This window comes from Notamacropus eugenii, chromosome 6 (assembly GCF_028372415.1).
Source record: "Notamacropus eugenii isolate mMacEug1 chromosome 6, mMacEug1.pri_v2, whole genome shotgun sequence".
NCBI classification, from domain to species: Eukaryota; Metazoa; Chordata; class Mammalia; order Diprotodontia; family Macropodidae; genus Notamacropus; species Notamacropus eugenii.
In genome coordinates this window covers 162,057,939-162,073,560 of record NC_092877.1, presented here as the reverse complement: position 1 = coordinate 162,073,560, position 15,622 = coordinate 162,057,939, and the positions used below count along the sequence as shown (strand labels likewise).

Here is a 15,622-nt window from a genome sequence, read left to right as displayed (position 1 = left end):
ATGTCAAAGGCAACCTTGAATATTAAAAAAAAAAAAAAAAAGATAGGCACAAAAGCAAAGTAGACAGGGGCAGTTCCAGCTTTACTCCTTAGTGGTTGTGCTTATTTTATGGTTATTTGTCTGCATATAAGTTTCATGCCATATTTTACCATCAGCTGACAGAATTTGTGCCTTCTCTCCTACCAATATACTCATCGCATTACTGCCTCAGCAATTGTAAGCTTGTTACCCTTATTTGTAATATTCTAGGAACAGCAAAGGTTTGCCTAAGTCGATTAACCACTGGACAGTTTAGTCCCTTCAAGTAAAAAAAAAAAAAGTACTTTAAGGAAATTTATTGTATTACATGCTCCCCACATTCTACCTCTTTTGGGTGGTGGGGTGGGGCTGGAGTAATTTTGTAATTGAAGACTTGAGTTTTTGTATCACATTCATTTCTAAATACTCCCTCTCCCACCCCCACACACAGAGCTGCCAAGCCTTTCCTCATAGCAAAGATTTTGTAAAAACAGTTTAGAAAAGCAAACAACCCATCAGCTACTTCTGACAAGTATTATTTATGTAGAAAACACACACACACACACACACACACACACACACACACACACACACACCTCCTACAGAAAATCAAATGATGCTTCTTTGACTTTCAAGGGGCTCATTTCTGTCAAAGTCCTGCACAGACAATAAGGAATCATATATATATATATATATATTTTGTGAATGAAGCTTTAGCAATAAAAGAAATATGTGAGCTAAACATTTCCCCCCAACATAGCCAATTCTCTAGTTTTAGAGAAAATATGGTTGAATCTAAACCTGCATTCCCCTAACCCTCCCCACCCCCTTCTTGCCCCAACTCATGCCATTAAGTTTGGCCCTGCATGATCTTGGATATATTTCTGAAATTATCTTTCCCCACATCACTTCTTTAACCCTCACCTTGTAGAAATATGGGAACCACAATAGGATTTGGGGTGCTCAGGACCCCAAAGTACTGACATGACAGGTCCTGCTGAATGAATTCAACTCAGGACTTCTTCCAACCAAAGTAAAACAAAATTTTTTGAAGGCCTGTCATACTGCATTGACTCTTAAGGAGCTTAAGCATTTGTGATGTTTGTACTGACAAGTGGGCAAAATAGAATCCCAGCTAGACAGTCAGAGCTGGATTCAATCTGAGCAACTTCTTGGAGGTGAGATGGAGTTTATGTACAGGAAGACCCTGGGAAAGATCTAGAAGTTGTCTAGTAGTCTAGGAGGAGGGTCTAAGGAGAATCTTGATGAGACTGGTGTAACTAGTGATGTAATCAAGGGTGGGAAAGAGCTGGAGGCCATTGAGAACTATCAGACAATGGAGGGCTTGGGTGGAAAGTAATAAAGGATAGACCAGGCTAGGTTAAGGTTAACAGATCTGAGTATGAAAGGCCCTATTAAGTGAGAAGATTCAAGGAGAGTTCAAAGAGGTTCCCAGAGTCTGAACTCCATCAACCTAATGTAGTAGGTTTTTGTACCAACATTCTTTTGCCCCATGGCAATCACTACATTGTTCTCATTTCTTAGGTACTTACCTCTGTTTAGTTCTCTAGCAATATTCCTTTGGTAATAGATCCTTCTTCCTAAAAATAATACAAGTTCTTGAGCAACTAAATTAAAGAGATACCACACTAAAAGTATAATCAGTGTTTCACTCTTCTAAGACTGTTCATGTAAATTTCAAGGTTATTCACTCCTATTCTTTACAATAGGTTCCATAGCGCCACCCTACACCGAGAGCCTCTTCAAGTGCTGTGGTAATAGTTTCCCTCTAGGTGACCTGTTCTATTGATTATTCTCTTTTCCCACCTGAGTAAGCCATTCTTGCTCACCCTGCTTTCTCCCCCAGAAGTTTGTTCCTATTCTCTACTAGTCTAGTTCCCAGATAGCTTGTTTTCAGCATATCCAACATTTCTCCAAATGCCTCAAGGTTCAAAGGGGCCCCTCTGCTGTCCCTGCCAGATTGTCTTCTGTAACTCTCATCCCAAACCACATTGATATACAACTCTTTTCTTAAGAAGGTAAACAATATGGCATCAATTATACATGTGAAATCACATAAAACATATTTCCATAGTAGTCATGTCACAAAAAGTAAAAAAAAAAAAAAAAAAAAAAAAAAGAAGAAGAAGAAAATTATGCTTCTATTTGCACTCAGAGTTCAGCAGTTCTTTTTCTGAAAGTGGATAAGACCATTTTTTCTTCATGAGTTCTTTGGAATTCTTTTAGATCATTTTGATAAGAAAGCCATTTCTTTCACAGTTGATCATCATTACAACATTGATGTTACTATACAAAATGATCTCCTGGTCCTTTCCACATTTGTTCTCCTTTTCCTGTTGGATCAATTCTGCATTTTAAGGAATTTTTCAGTTAATTTTTGTTCCTCCTTTTCCATTTTACCAATTCTATTTTTTAAGGAGTTCTTCCTGTCAGTGGATTTTTGTGCGTCTTTTACCATTTGGCCAATTTTATTTTTTAAGTCTTGTTTGTTTGTTTTTAGTATTTTTCTGTCTCTTTTACCAAATTGTTCATTCTCTTTATCAAATTTTTCATGTATCACTCTGTAGCTCCAATGTGATATTCACAGTACCTATGGCGGCCAGAAATATCCTGGCGAAATTTTGAATCCAGAAATACCACGTAATCTCCATGTGGAAGGCAGAACCAAAACATTTAACACCAGAAAGCCAAATCCATCATAGTAACAAAAATCTATATACAATAACAATTCAGAGACCACCATCCCTGAGCCTTCCTCCTGCTAAGCTTCCCACAAACTACCTCCATTAGAGAAATCACAAACAAGCTTTCCTTAAACAAAAAGCCCTTCTCACACTCACAACCAACTGTGGGTTTGCCTGCATCCTTCAGTTCTGACTCTTCTCTCACTAACTTCCTCTCAGCTCTGCTCTACCTCTGCCTATTTCTGCTCCACCTATTAGCAAACTCTTCCCACCACAGGCTTCCATGTGATGCAGGCAGGGCATATTAACTCATTAATTCATATTAATGAATATGAAAGATCTCTCCATGTAAATTGCCGTTACACACTCTTGGTTTTTTATCAGTTTTTCCTCCACTACTCATCCCTTTAAGTGTTCCAGGATTTCTTATTGTGCTATGGTCCAATTAGCACTTTTTTTCCTCTGATGCTTTGCTTATAATTTCACAGTCTTCTGTTTATATCTTTGTCCTCCTTCCCAATGTAGTAGCTTTTTATCGAGTTCTTTTTTTTTTTTGGATGATTGCTAATTTTGTCAGATTATTATTTTTTATTTAATGCTTATTTATTTATTTTTAGTTTTCAACATTCATTTCCACAAAATTTTGAGTTCCAAATTTTCTTCCCATCTCTCCCCTTCCCCCACCCCATAACACATGTGCATTCTGATTACCCCTTCTCTCAATGTGCCCTCCCTTCTATCACACCCCTCCTTTCCCTTATCCGCATCTTCTCTCTTTTCTTGTAGGGCAAGATAGATTTCTATACCCCATTACTTGTATTTCTTATTTCCCAGTTGTGTGCAAAAACAATTCTCAATATTTGTTCCTAAAACTTTGATTTCCAGCTTCTCTCCCTTCCTCCCTCCCCACCCATCCCCACTGAGAAGGTAAGCAATTCAATATAGGCCATACATGTGTAGTTTTGCAAAATACTTCCATAATAGTCATGTTGGGTAAGACTGACTATATTTCCCTCCATTCTATCCTGCCCCCATTTATTCTGTTCTCTCTTTTGACCTTGTCTCTCCTCAAAAGTGTTTACTTCTAAGTATGCCCTCCTCTCAATTGCTCTCCCTTCTATCATTTGCTACCCCACTTATCCCATTCTCCCCTACTTTCCTGTAGTGTAAGACAGATTTTCCTACCAAATTGAGTGAGCATATTATTCCCTCCTTAAGCCAAATGTGAAAACAGTAAGCTTCACTTGTTCCCTATCACTTCCTCCCTTTTTTCCTCCATTGAAAAAGCTTTTTCTTGCCTCTTTTATGAGAGATAATTTACCCCATTCATTTCTCCCTTTCTCCTCCCAATATATTCCTTTCTCACCCCTTAGTTTTATTTTTTTTAGATATCATCTCTTCTTATTTCAACTCACCTTGTGCTCTCTGTTGATATGTGTGTGTGTATGTATGTATGTATATTCCCTCCAACTACCCAAATACTGACAAAAGTCTCAAAAGTTACAAATATTATCTTTCCATGTAGGAATGTAAACAGTAAGACTCCCTTATGATTTCTCTTTCCTGTTTACTTTTTCATGCTTCTCTTGATTCTTGTGTTTGAAAGTCACATTTTCTGTTTAGTTCTGGTTTTTTCATCAAGAATGCCTGAAAGTCCTCTATTTCATTGAATGATCATGTTTTCCCCTGAAGTATTATACTCAGTTTTGCTGGGTAGGTGATTCTTGGTTTTAATCTTAGTTCCTTTGACTTTTGGAAAATCATATTCTAAGCCCTTAATGTAGAAGCTGCCGGATCCTGTGTTATCTTGATTGTATTTCCACAATGCTGCAATTACTTCTTTCTAGATGCTTGCAATATTTTCTCCTTGACCTGGGAACTGTGGAATTTTGCTACAATATTCCTAGGAGTTTCTCTTTTGGGATTTCTTTCAGGAGATGATTGGTGGATTCTTTCAATATTTATTTTCCCCTCTGGTTCTAGAATATTGGGACGGTATTCCTTGATAATTTCATGAAAGATGATGTCTAGGATCTTTTTTTTGATCATGACTTTCAAGTAATCCCATAATTTTTAAATTGTCTCTCCTGGATCTATTTTCCAGGTCAGTTGTTTTTCCAATGACATATTTCACATTGTCTTCTATTTTTCATTCTTTTGGTTTTGTTTTGTAATTTCTTGGTTTCTTATAAAGTCATTAGCTTCCATTTGCTCCATTCTAATTTTTAAAGAGCTATTTTCTTCAGTGAACTTTTGAACCTCCTTTTCCATTTGGCTAACTTTGCTTTTTTAAAGCATTCTTGTCCTCATTGGCTTTTTGGACCTCGTTTGCCAATTGAGTTAGCCTATTTTTAAATGTGCTATTTTCTTTAGCATTTTTTGGGTGTCTTCTTTAGCAAGCTGTTGATTTGCTTTTCATGATTTTCTTGCATCCTTCTCATTCCCCTTCCCAATTTTTCCTCCACCTCACTTACTTGAGGTTCTCTGATGGTATGCATTTTTCTTCCTCACCTGAAAGGATGGAAGAAAATACCTGTTTAGCAAGAAAGTAACCTTCTATAGTCTTATTTTTTTTTCTTTTTTGGGCATTTTCCCAGCCAATTTACTTGACTTCTGAGTCCTTTGTCAACAGGAGGGTATACTTTGGAGACTTCTAAGTCTCAGTTCCTCCAAGGTGACACAATCAAGGGTGAGGAGTTTACTCATCTCTTGGTCTGTGCACTGGTCTAGGAGCAACAAAAGTCTTTTCTTCCCAGAATCCATGAGTAGGATTCCCTCTCCACAATTGTCTCCAGCTTCACCAGCCAGTGTTCCTCCTCACTCTAGGGCTGCCACTCAGGGTTTAGATTTAGAGCAGAGGCTCAGCTCCCCCAAGGGCTTTAGGTAGAGAGCAGGGCTTCCACTTAGAACTGAGATTGAGATCAGACATCCAATTCCCCCTGGGGTTTAAGGCAGAGGACTCAAAAGATGGATGCTGCTGCTGGTGGTTCAGACCTGGTTCTTTTCTCCTGTGTGAAGGAACTTTCTCACTGACCTTTAAAGTTAGCTTTGGCATTAGTGGCTTGAGCAATCTGGCAACTGCTGCTGCCAGTGGCTCCCTAAAGCCTGTTCTGGATCCTGTCCCTGCCATGCCACATGGCCCACGGGGGGGCTGCGCTCTGCTCCATGCCTGGTGCTATAGACATTTTCCCGTTGAACTTCTTGACTGTCTTGGGCTGGAAATCTCTTTCACTCTGTTGTTTTATGGCTTCTGCTGCTCTAGAATTTGTTTGGAGTCATTTTTACAGGTATTTTATGGGTTATGTTGGGGAGCTTCTACAGGTCCGTCTTTCTGCCCTGCCATCTTGGCTGTGCCTCAGCTCAGGCCATTTCTTGACTTTAACCTTCATGGTAAAGTTGAACTCTGCTCACCTGGAGGTGGGAAGGCACTGTGCCAAACTTCAGGCTTTTTTGTGCTGCTATTTTCAAAGCTCCTTCTTGCAGTCCACAAGTTTTCAATTCTTTTTTTTTTTTTTTATTTAACTTTTAACATTTATTTTCACACAATTTTGGGTTACAAATTTTCTCCCCTTTTTTCCCCTCCCCCCCCAGACCCAAGCTTTCTAATTGCCCCTGTGACCTATCTGGTCTCTCCTCTATCCTCCCTCCCTGCCCTTGTCTCTGTCTTCTCTTTTGTCCTGTAGGGCCGGATAGCTTTCTTGACCCCTTAACCTGTATTTCTTGTTACCCAGTGGTAAGAACATTACATTTGGTCCTAACACTTTGAGTTCCAACTTCTTTAGCTCCCTCCCTCTCCACCCCTTCCCCTTGGAAGACAGGCAGTTCAATATAGGCCATATCTGTTTAGTTTTGCAAATGTTTTCCATACTAGTTGTGTTGTATAGGACTAACTATATTTCCCTCCATCCTGTCCTGTCCCCCATTACTTCTATTTTCTTATGGTCCTTTCCCTCCCCATGAGTGTCGACCTCGTATTGCATTTTCCTACCCATGCCCTCCCCTCCATCCTCCCCCCCCACCCTGCTTGTGTCCCTGTCCCCCACTCTCCTGTACTATGAGATAGGTTTTCCTATCAAACTGAGTGTGCATTATATTCTTTCCTTTAGTGGAATGTGATGAGAGTAGACCTCATGTTTTTCTCTTGCCTCCCCTCTTTATCCCACCACTAATAAGTCTTTTGCTTGCCTCTTTTATGAGAGATAATTTGCCCCATATAAATTCTCCCTTTCTCCTCCCATTATTTCTCTCTCACTGCTTGATTTCATTTTTTTTTTAATATATGATCCCATCCTCTTCAATTCACTCTGTGCACTCTGTCTCTATGTATGTGTGTGTGTGCATGTGTGTGTGTGTGTACTCCCACCCAGTGCCAAGATACTGAAATGTTTCAGGAGTTATAAATATTGTCTTTCCATGTAGGAATGTAAACAGTTCAACTTTAGTAAGTCCCTTATGATTTCTCTTTGCTGTTCACCTTTTCATGCTTCTCTTCATTCTTGTGTTAGAAAGTCAAATTTTCTTTCCAGCTCTGGTCTTTTCATCAGGAAAATTTGAAAGTCTTCCAGTTCATTGAAAGACCATTTTTTCTCCTGTAGTATTATACTCAGTTTTGCTGGGTAGGTGATTCTTGGCTTCAGTCCTAGTTCCTTTGACTTCTGGAATATCCTATTCCATTCCCTTCTATCCCTCAATGTAGAGGGTGCCAGATCTTGTGCTATCCTGATTGTATTTCCACAATACTTGAATTGTTTCTTTCTAACTGCTTGCAATATTTTCTCTTTCACCCGGGCATTCTGGAATTTGGCCACAATGCTCCTAGGAGTTTCTCTTTTTGGATCTCTTTCATACGGTGTTCTGAGGATTCCTTGAATATTTATTTTGCCTTCTGGTTCTAGAATCTCAGGGCAGTTTTCCTTGATAATTTCATGGAAGATGATGTCTAGGCTCTTCTTTTGATCATGGTTTTCAGGTAGTCCCAGAATTTTTACATTGTCTCTCCTGATTTTATTTTCCAGGTCAGTTGTTTTTCCAATAAGATACTTCACATTATCTTCCATTTTTCGAATCTTGCCGGTATGTTCTGAGATATCTGTCTTTCTCGAAAAGTCCTTAGCGTCCATCCGTATCATTCCAGTTTTGAAAGATCTATTTTCTTCAGTGAGCTTTTGAATCTCCTTTTCCATTTGGTTAAATCTGCTTTTGAAAGCATTCTTCTCCTCATTGGCCCCTTACACCTCCCTTGCCAGCTGAGTTAGGCTAGTTCTCAAGGTGCCAATTTCTTCAAGATTTTTTTGGTTCTCCTTTAGCAGGGAGCTGATCTGCTTTTCATGCTTCTCCCTCATCCCTCTCATTTCCCTTCCCAGTCTTTCCTCCACCTCTCTAACTTGATTTTCAAAATTCCTCTTGAGCTCTTCCATGGCCCGAGCCCATTGGGTGGGCTGGGACACAGAATCCTCGATTTCTGTGTCTTTGCCTGATGGCAAGCATTGTTCCTCCCCATCAGAAAGGAAGGGAGGAGGTGTCTTTTCTCTGATAAAGTACTTTTCAATAGTTTTATTTCTTTTCCCTTTTCTTGGCATTTACTCCAACCAGTGGCCTGACCTCTGAATGTTCTCCTCACACCCACCTCGCCTCCTGGTCCTCCCAGCCAGCGTTTCGGGACTGAGATTCAAATGCTGCTTCCCGCCTTAGGATTTTTGGTGGGGGCAGGGCTGTTATTCAGTGTTAAATTAAGTTCAGGTGCTGAGGTCAGGGACAGGGCTGCCTCTCTGGCTCAGTTCCCTCAGGGGCTTTATGCACAGACCTTCCACAATGGATCCAGGCTCCTGCCCGCTTGGGGAGCCCCCGTCCTCAGCCGCCTCTCAGCCCCCACCTCCCGGGGGGGCCGGAGCCATGGGTGCACCCCACTCCCCTCTCAACGCGCCAAAGAGACTCTCTCACCCACCCCCGTCAGTCACCTGTTGGTGGGAGGGCCTGTGCCCCTGCTGAAGCTCCCTCCTCTGGAGCCCTCTCAGATCTGTGCCTCTCGGAGCCGCGACCACCGCCGCCGCAAGTCTGGGCTGGGCGCCGCGTCTGCAGCGCGACGGGCCTTTAGCGAGAGGTTTGCAGGTCCCTCTAAGGGTGGGGGGACCCACGTGGCCGCTGGAGATCCCGTTCCTGTAGCCCTCTCGGATCTTTTTCTCACGGTGTCACTGCCGTGGTAGGGCTGCTCTCTGCTTCCCGCCCAGGCGTCTAGTCCATGGCGCGAAGGACCCCCCGCGAGAGGTTTGCAGGTCTCTCCGGAACAGAAATCTCCCTCGCTCCAATAGTCCGTGGTCTCTGGGTGCAGAATTCGCCCTGGGTTAGTCCCCTCTGCCGTTCTGTGGTTTGTGGGTTCAGAGCTATGTGTATGTGCGTCTTTCTACTTCGCCATCTTGGCTCCGCCCCCAAGTTTTCAATTCTTTAAGAGTGTTTTGTTCCAGAGTGAGGTGCCATCCATTCTTCCCTGGTCTCATTCTGGTCTTTACCGAGGAAGGATCACTCCTTTGCTCTAGCCACAAGTTTTTGTGCTCCTTTTAGCCCTTGAACTGTGACCAAGATCCTTGCTCTCCTGGAACCACACATTCTAGCCCTCCTCTTGGCATGAAGCTGTGCGCAGTTCTCCTGTTCCTTTATGAGTGATGACAAACATTTTTATGGGTTCTGGAACTGTGACACAAAACTGCTTATGAACAATAGATTTGCCAATCAGTGCCAGCTATATCCAGTGTCAGCAAAAGGTCCCCTGTAATCTCTTTCTGACCAGTTGTCAAATCCTCTTACTATCTCTGTGCTGAGAGCTCTTACAGCTGCCACTGCTGCTGCTGCTATTGAGGGTATCTGCAAGATCTACTTCTGGTACTCCTACCAAGCCTGCACCTAGCCTCCTGTTGCAATTTTCTCCTGTGAACCTACCAAGTTGTCTTAGGTTGAAAAAAATGTCTCTAACCTTTTATTATCTCTGCTGCTCCAAAATTTAATTTAAACATTAATTGAAAGTGGTTTAGAGGGGAATGCTGGGAGAGTTTATCTAGGTTCTGGTGTGTATACCATCGTCTTGGATGTACCCTGAGTACCCAACAATTTTTAAGCATGTAAAAAAGACCCAAGTCAAATGTGTGTATGTGTGCATGTGTGTGTGTGTGTGTGTGTGTGTGTGTGTGTGTGTGTCTGATTAAAGACATTTAAATTATTATATTTCCTCTAGAAAGTACAGAAATCCAGGTAGGATAGAAACAAAGTGGATAGCTGCTCTTAGTTCAGATGCTCATGATGTAAGAAGGGAAGGGGAAACTTATGTTTCATTATGTGTATCTTAGCTGTTATTTTTATCATCATCGTTATTAGTAATAATTATTAATAAGTATATAGTTAATAATTAGTAATACTAATAAACACAAACCATGGAAACATGCATCATTACGTATGAATTTTCATCTTACAATAGATGAGAAAAATCAATTGTAATTGTAATCATATTTATTTAAAAATACACAAGCATCATAATTTCTGACAAAACTTCAAACCAAAGACAATCAAATACCAAATACCAAAGCTTAGCATTTAATTACAAATGATATTTTAAAAATAATTTCCAACAGTTTATAATTCTTTGCTAGAAAATATTCTAGTTATAGCAAACTACCTTTCTACCTCATTAAAGTATAAAGTGAACATCACAATATAATATACCCCATATTTATATGGAACCTAGAAATTGTGCAAGTTCTTGTTCTAAAAACATTAAAGTGCTTGTGTGTGTGTGTGCGTGTGTGTAAGGACCTGTATAGTACACACTGTGTGTACACAGTAAATATTAAAAAATACTCAGTGTATTCATCTAATATTCATCTAAATTTTCATTTTTGTTAGGGATGTATATGTACAAAATCGTAAAAGGAAATAATCCTGGAAATTCTGTATTGTTCAAATGGTAACAAAAAATAAATAACTCAGTTTCATCCTAGGGGCTCATGAACAATAGGAAATAAGATTTTCCTATCAGCAAACTTATCCACTTTATGATAAAAAAAAAAATCTAACTTTACATGGAAATAAACAGTAAATGCAGGAACGTTCTGTTGCCCTTTGCATGATGTATGCTTAAAATACGTGAGCATATAGCAACTGGATTTGAAGCATTCTATGGCTCAGTGGGGGACCATTGAACATAAGCTCTATATTTCTGTTTGAAGGATTGTGCCTTTTAAATCATGAATTCTGCCATAGATAGGTAAAAGTACTTGTTAAAATTCTATTATTTACTTTGAATCTCTATGTTGACCATAGATATAAAATACTTTGCTTTGCTCCCCTCATTTCCAGACTTAAACTCTTCAAACTCCATAGAGAAAACCATACACCTAGTGTAAGTTCTTCCTTGGCCAGAGGTAATTGTACTTCTCTGATTTTACCCCCTGACCCTTTAAGGGTCTGAAACTTAAACCTTGTGATAATCATTCTAGGCACCGCCTTTTTTATCTGCAGAGAATCATAAGTAATTTCTGTGCTGAAGGGGATATTAGGAGACTTCTAGTTTCATATCCTTACATATCCTTATCCTTATATCACAAACCTGTGAGTAGTTATTCAAGCTTTGTTTTGAAATCCCCCATAAAGCCTGTGAATATATTAAGTGCTCAAATCATTGTAATTTTCAATACCAATTTTCAATACCAATACCAATTTTCATTGGCATCACTTTACCCTTTACAACCTGTACCTAAAGGTTATATGGAAGAAGTCATAAACAAACTTTTGCCCAATTCCCTCCATTTTTGCCTTGGGTATTTTCTTTAGTGTCTTAGTAGTGATCAATGAAAATATTTAAATAAGTTGTAAATAAATGAACCCTTATTAGTATTTCCTGAAACATATTAAGAAAACTATAGTTCAGTATTTAGTGTACCTTGTTCACAGCAGGCAATTAATAAATGTTTGTTGATTATCATAGAACCTAACTTTTTAGGCAATGTATGAAGTCTTCATAACTATTTTTTTCAAATAGTTGCAATTTTTTTTTTAAATTTTATGACAGATATTCAGTTTTTCAGATATTGAAGCTTGAAAGAAAGTGGTCAATTAAAACTTTCCCAAATGCAATGAAAATTAAATGAAGTTGACTTATGACATGCTAATCAGTTTGTCAGTAAGAACATCAATCATGATTCCTTGAAATAAATATATATATGCATATAAAATAGATTATAGATATTCAATTGTCTAAAATAATATAATTTTACATTGAAATAAACATTTTCCTTCTACTATCCCTATTTCCTTTACATATGGAAGAAATAATGTGCCCATTTTTCTTATTAACCAGTGTGTTTGAATATAATGTCTTTGCAAAGTAAATTAAATAATTCCTTTTAAATTTGACAGTATTTGTTGTCTTGTCTTTAACATTTTTTGAATCATCTAAATTTTCATTTTTACTTAGGGATTTTTTCCACCTGTGAATTTATGAAACTCTAATCTTTCCCTGAGCTCCATCATCTTCCTTTGTTACCTTTTTGTCTTCATTGAATATGTATATGTGTGTGTGTGTGTGTGTGTGTGTGTGTCTTTATTCTCAGCCATGATCCACTCTGTGCAACTCTGAATAAATGTATTTTTTAATGCAATATTCTCTCCTTTATATTTGTTTTTTTATTTTTGTACTTTTCTCTTTGAACCTTCTGCTTATTTTACCCCTCAGTTTGTCTCAAAAATATTTGCCATTCTATATTTAATAAGAAATGTTTACTATAAATATTCACACTTGGAAGAAAGTTTTGTGGAAATGAGTAATCACAGAAATGATCCATTTTCGTATCAAATCAACAATTATTTTTAAGTACCTGTTGTTTACAAGTTGGGTAGCTATATGACATGGTGCCAGGCCTAGAGTCATTAAGATTCATCTTCCTCAGTTCATATCTGATCTCAGATACTTACTGCAGGACCCTGGGCAAGTCACTTAATCCTCTTTATTTCAATTTTGTTATTTGTAAAATGAATTGGAGAAATAATTTGGCACAGCACGCTAGCATCTTTGCCAAGAAAATTCCCAAGGAGATCATAAAGAGTCCAACACATCTGAAAAAACTAAACAGCAATTGTTTATAAGGCTATGCAAGGTCCAAGAATACAAAGATAAAAATCTGAAAATATTGCTCCTCTCAAGTAACTTATATAATCTTTTTTTTTTGATGCTAACTTTCTTAGAAATGTGGTGCATTTCACTGAGAAATATGCTTCTAGAAACAAGTTTGGATGAAACAAAGATATGTTTATATGCAAATAGATAACCCTAAATTAAAATATATGACAAATTTAACACCAGGTTGAAGTAAATGCATGAATGTTACTTTATATATCTTTGTTTTTAAAAAGTGAATAAAAATGTAGGGACAGAAGGATCTCAACTTAATCTGATATGAAGAATACAGAACTTTCTGATTTCTTCATCCTCAAAATATCCTTAGAGTGAATCGCTTCTTTCATAACTAGTCACTATGGAAATTCAGTTAATGAAAAAAAATTATTTGGAACTGATACTAAATATTCTTATTAATACATTATTAGGATACATAATTTTCTTTAATATTGTGATATTTAATAATCAGGTTGACATTTTTAAAATTTTACTTTTAAGCCATTTCAAGCTACATCTCCAAATTTATATTGCCGGTAAAATGTCATACAAAAATTCATGTTATTTGTGAAGTTAAGGTTAATACACCTGAACTGGAATGTCTGCTTATGGGAAATGTTAGGGATTACAATAAAAGCTAATTAGTTTTTAACACTATTGAATCAATTTTTACCTCACTTATACTTAATTCATCCCTTTCCTTCCTACACTAAAAATGTATTCAGGAAAGAAATGTGTTTTTTTTTTTTTAATTAAGCAATTGAATACCTCAATTTACATGAAACTTTTTACCACCCACTTATTTATATGATATAATCCTAAAGCATCTGTGACTGTCAGAAGCCATGTGCAATCACAGTGTGGCTCCAGAATGTCCATGCCATGGGCTGTGTGTGCTAACTATCATAAAGGGTATTTATAGGATGTTCTCTGGTTGAGCTTAGAGAGTGTAATTTGAACCACAGCTGTAAATCTTGCAGTATACAATTTACCCCCTTATTGTTTAGGAGTCAAGGCAGTTCCTCAGCTCAGGGAGTTCCTAGAAAGCCGGGAGTGGATTCTATCCACCAATAGGGAAAAACAGCACATCAAATAAAAGGGAGGGTCAAACTGAAAGAAAAAAAGAGATGCATTACCTTACTATGGAAGACTGGTTGGAGGAATTTCAGCCTTCAAGACTCCAGGGTTTCTTATGTATCTTTTCAGGTCTTCTTAGTCACACAGCCAATCAGCAGCATTCCTTGGCATATAAATGGAACAATGGGAATATTGTTCTGCCATAAAAGGAAACCTGAATGCTGGACTTCCCAGATCAGTAATTGGCTCAGCAGTTTGGATACCTGCTTGTTCAACTAGGCTTGTAGTGCTAGCATAAGGTTAATGATTCTTGCAGATGGCAGGTTTGAGAAGCACCCTATCAGAAGAGAGAAAAAGGTTCCCATTTCAATTGCATAATATGTTTCTAAAATAGTATTCTGACTGTTTCTGTCTCTGTATCTTTAAACTCTCTGTTGTCTCATGCTCTCTATATGATTATGTCTATCTCTATGTTTTTCTCTTCATCACTGTCTCTGCCTTCATCTCTGTTTCTCTGTCTCTATCCCCCCTCCCCTGAAAAGTAGAGAAATAGCACATGATATTGTAATGTGATTTTCTTTTGCTAGATCATTTGTTTCCCTACATTCATTTTCCATTATGTTAGAGAAATAAAGATGCAATCTAATACCAAAAACAAAACACAAGCTCAGATGGGTGTGTGTGTGTGTTCAAATATTTTTCCTTATCATTTAACACAACGCTATCATTTGAAGCTTTTTTCTCCAGGTGTCAGCTATGTACAAAACTAGAGCCACCTGTGCAGCAAAGATTTGATTTAGATGGTGGCAGAAATAGTAAAGTATTTTCAATTACATATACTCAGGCTGTTTGTCAAAACTCAGATCTAGATCACACTATCATGATTATCATCCACATTAGTCAACAAAAATTTATTTAGCATGGCTAATATGATAGCCCCTGCCACCAACGATATTAGAGTCTGTTACCATTACCATCAATGTAATTATTAACAGCTGAAAGCTATTATCTTTCAAGGTTCTTTCAATATACTTTGACTCATCTGAAGCACAGATAACCCTGAATAACCCTAAGAAACTTAATAGGAGTGAGGCCTTAGGCAGGTCACTTAAATTTTCTGGGCTCAATTTCCTCACCTGTGAATCAAAGGAGTTAACCCAGTGGCCTCTTCCAGTTCTAAATCTCTGATGATCCCTAAATTTCAACTTATAATACAAAAATTCATGAAGGTTTTGAATTTTTTATTAATATTTAAACTCTGACTTTTTAAAAACCCTACTAAAATGGTTTTCAGTCAAACTAGTATTTTTCATTCTCATTACAGTTGTTTTGCCTTTGAGTCACATAAGAGTGAAACCCATTTGGAAAATAACAGTGTTAAACTCCATCTCAATTGTTACGTCTCTGAAATATGATAGTAATAGCTAACATATGTATAGCAAATTTATGTTTTGTAAAGTGAAAAAAATATCTAATTTTAACCCACTTTAGGGGGGAACTGCTTTTTTTTTGTGAGAGAGGAAGGTTGGAAGGAAGTTCAGGATCTCTCATTTTAGCTGTATAGAGGACTCCTGATAACCAAAATCCGTCTGCCAGTGCTTTTACCAGATGTTCTACAACTTATAATTACTAAGAAAATTGCGTGGTCATTGAGAAGTTAAATAGT

At 38.0% G+C, this 15,622-nt stretch overlaps 1 protein-coding gene across 4 annotated transcripts in view; it reads left to right on the top strand.

Moving 5' to 3' along the window:
- The window catches only part of FSTL5 (follistatin like 5), a 1,060,999-nt gene that overhangs the window by 737,969 nt on the left and 307,408 nt on the right, over positions 1-15,622 (top strand). The gene's annotated exons all lie outside the window — the stretch shown is intronic.